This window comes from Epargyreus clarus, unplaced genomic scaffold, assembly GCF_041222505.1.
Source record: "Epargyreus clarus isolate Ecla_fem2 unplaced genomic scaffold, WU_Ecla_fem_2.2 ptg000035l, whole genome shotgun sequence".
NCBI lineage: Eukaryota > Metazoa > Arthropoda > Insecta > Lepidoptera > Hesperiidae > Epargyreus > Epargyreus clarus.
Genome location: NW_027332240.1, coordinates 10,901,230 through 10,904,953, shown reverse-complemented (window position 1 = coordinate 10,904,953; position 3,724 = coordinate 10,901,230). Strand labels below are relative to the sequence as shown.

The window sequence follows — 3,724 nt, the reverse complement described above, 5'->3', positions numbered from 1 at the left end:
GATTATTAAGTTATTTTTTTGGGTTATGAATTCAGTTAAAGTTAAGTTTAGGTAAATAACATAAAAAGTCTCTAAGATTAAAAAAAGGAAAAGTTATTTCACCTTAGTATGTTGTGTTAAATAAAAATTAAAGTGATTGATTTAGGTAGTAAATAAATTAGTAGTCGAATAAATGAATATTTTTCTGATATAGAATCATATTTGATAATAACTGATGACATATAGTACTTATAATAATATCAAAATTGAATTTATATAATTTTTATCTATGGCATTGATAATTTTTTGTATTTCTTATAATTGTAAGAATGTAGAGCAAGCAGTTCAGAAGCAATCCAGTTGTCCTATCCGATTTACGACCCATTAGCATCCTTCCATGCCTGTCGAAAGTGATTGAACGGATTGTTTCTAATCAAATAATCCGCTACCTTGAGTTGAACAATATTTTACCTCTCAGGCAGTCCGGATTTAGGAAGAAACATAGCACCACCACAGCATTAATTGAGGTAGTGGACGACATTTTGTCTGCGCAGGACAAAGGCCATGGTACAATTTTGGCCTTATTAGATTTTTCACGTGCTTTTGAAACGCTAAATATTTCATTATTGCTCTCTAAGCTCGCGTTTTATGGCATTAGCATTAACACTGTAAAATGGTTTGACAGTTATTTTACGAATCGGTCACAGATGGTCGAACTTCGAAAAGGTAGTAATAGTTTAGAAAATCTTTCATCTTCCAAGGATATCAATCAAGGTGTGCCTCAAGGGTCTATTTTGGGTCCTCTCCTTTTCATTTTATATAGTGCAGATATAACAAAAAATATAAAGTTTTGCAAATTTCATATGTATGCAGACGACTTACAAATATATATATCTTTTAAACCGAGTGACACTGATTTTGCAGTGGCGAAACTAAATTCTGACCTTAATTGTATTGCGCAGTGGTCAGAACGAAACGCTTTAATACTAAATCCGAAAAAAACAAAATTTTTGATTATGGGTACACCTACACAGGTCCGCAAGATTGGTGCAAAAAGTCCGGCTATTATTCTAAATGGAGAAGTACTCGATAGAGTGCCAGAGGCACGTAACCTTGGGGTGGTCATCGATGAAAACCTCAGATTCGAGAAGCATATCTTGAACATTGTACGCAATTGTTATTATAGATTAAAAACTTTATACCGCATAAGAAATTACCTAAGTGTAACCTTGCGCATCAACCTTTGTGAAGCCCTTGTTCTATCTAAGTTCAATTACGCGGATACGCTCACTGGGCCACGGCTTCTAGCACGTACGAAAAAACTGATCCAACGAGTACAGAATGCCTGCGCACGCTTTTGTTTTAATATCCCGCCCCGCTCCCACGTTACTCCGTACATCAATACCGCTAACATATTAAAAATGGACCTCCGCAGGCAATTACATCTTGCCACACTTATATTTGGTATTATAAAAAATAAAGAACCTTTGTATCTATTTAGTAAGCTCGCGTGGGCTAGAGACCACTTAAAGGATAGAACCCGATCAGCTCCGGATAAACTGTGGTACCCGTCCTACTGCTCCGCTGCCTTCAGGGGCAGCTTCAGGTACAGCGCGACGAAGTGTTGGAACAACCTGCCGCCTCCTCTTCGTAGCCTAAAATCATTAGGGAGTTTTAAGTACAAACTTAAGACTTTACTACTAAAAGAACAAATAAAATTATACTGACTATTCGGCTTACTTATTAGAAGTATAGTAAATCAAATTAAATTTATCTATTCGCCTACAGACACATACACTTAAATATAATATCAGTACATTTAATACATATTTCCCCACATTTCATTTTTAAAACGTATATTTCATTTATAAATTGAGGATACTATCTACTTTTTATTATAATTTACTTATGTAGGATATTATTGTACAATACTAAGAGACTATATATATATATATATATATATATATATATATATATATATATATATATTTTTTTTTTAAATATAAGTACTTATCACAAAGCGTAGTCTAATTTATATTTTAACTTACCTATAGATTGTGGCTCATAGACAAAGAGGCAGGGTTCCAATGTTCGTGGTGGTACTAGTATGATCTGGCAGCTCATCATGTTATTATTGACGAATACTGTAGGTACGAGAACATCTAGCTAGACTCGTTTCCTGGAAATAACGATAAGTAGTGTTCCATGACGCCTTGTTTAATTTTCGTTAAACACAAATTTTAAATTTACCGTTTTTTTTTTTCATTATTAAAATGAAGGTACTCACCGTGATACCTGATTGTCTCACGTATCGGAAATAGACAGCGATTTGTATTAATACGGCACCATTAACAAGCACGCGGACAGCCGTCCGATTGACATCATGCCACGGGGCTAACTGAAAATCAGGGCCAAGACGCAGTCTACCTGCTCATGGCATTCACTGAGTTTATCCCCATTCACGTTTGTTGCAGCACATAGCATGTTATAATAAACTCATTTATTGTGCAATAAATAAGTTCAGTTGTGTATTGTATCTTTTTAATCTTATTTGTTTTTTTAAAGGATCTATTCTAAATTGATTGTCTTATTTATTAACTAGTTTTATAACCGTGCAGTTTGTGTATTTATTTTGTCTGTTTGTAATTGTACTGTGTGTTGCAATATTCCTGAATAAAGTATTTCTTTCTTTCTTTCTTTCTAGAGGAATATTTTTTATGTCTGTACATGTACCTAACTTACCTATATTCCATAATAAACGAATTTGATTTGAAGTCCTAGTTAAAGGCACTTTTCCTGTTACGCGTGTTTACGACCGCACGCGTGTCCTACACGCACATATGAATTTATTCGCTTCAGTCTCTTCGCAAGCCGTGTGTATGTACGAGTACCTTGGCGTTACCTAGGATACAAGTTACATGCATGCGAGTGGGAGGTTTACAGGTTACATACACGCGCGACAGGTAAAGCGCCTGTAGTAAGTGGTGCGTAGACTTTAATTTTCCAATATTCTATATCTATAGTATTATTTGGTGTAACGTAAATAAAATTAGGGACATATATGAAAAAAGCATAGAACGTAAAACATTAAATACAATTTCATTGAAATTGTTAAGGACAATCACATTTAAGCATTACTTATTCGTTTACAGTCATAAGTGACTTAATATGTGATGTAAGATATATACCTCTTAATAAAGTCACACATATGTTGTCAGCTAACAAATGGAGCGTCCATTCCCAGCGACCTCCATTTTGTCCGCAAATTGAGACCGCGACTGATGCGAATCACCGTAATGGGGGAAAATGTTCTGGAAATGGAGTGAATCTTGTGATATTACGATTGAGATAGTGGCTTATCTTGCCTTTTTATAAGATTGAAGTAGCACACAATCAGACGCCACCGAATGGTCATTGACCACTAACGTACATGGACATCTGTTACCAACTTCAGGTGTTTTACCTGAAGTCGATTAATGATTATTGTCTCTACTAAGGATTAACATGGTAGACTTCATACACCTTTAAGATTTTTTTTAAGAATTTTCAGTCGTGTAGTTTTCCTTACGATGGTTTTCTTTACCGTTTAGCGAGTGATAATTAATTTCTAATACGCACATAATTTTTACAAAATTCGAGGTGCAGACCTGAGACTTGAACTTGGGACCTCGATTAAGAAGCCGTTTTTCAATCCCAACGCAATCACTACTTAGTATAAAAATATTCAAAATAAACCTATATTCGT

The 3,724-nt window shown here is 34.8% G+C and overlaps 1 long non-coding RNA gene across 1 annotated transcript; it reads right to left on the bottom strand.

Moving 5' to 3' along the window:
• Window positions 1-347: 347 nt before the first annotated feature.
• Window positions 348-2,670, bottom strand: LOC140756560 (uncharacterized). Its single transcript, XR_012103896.1, has 3 exons — window positions 2,267-2,670; window positions 2,028-2,158; window positions 348-1,634 (listed from the first exon to the last, which is right to left on the bottom strand). It is a non-coding gene; the product is annotated as an uncharacterized LOC140756560 (long non-coding RNA).
• Between the last annotated feature and the right edge of the window lie 1,054 nt (window positions 2,671-3,724).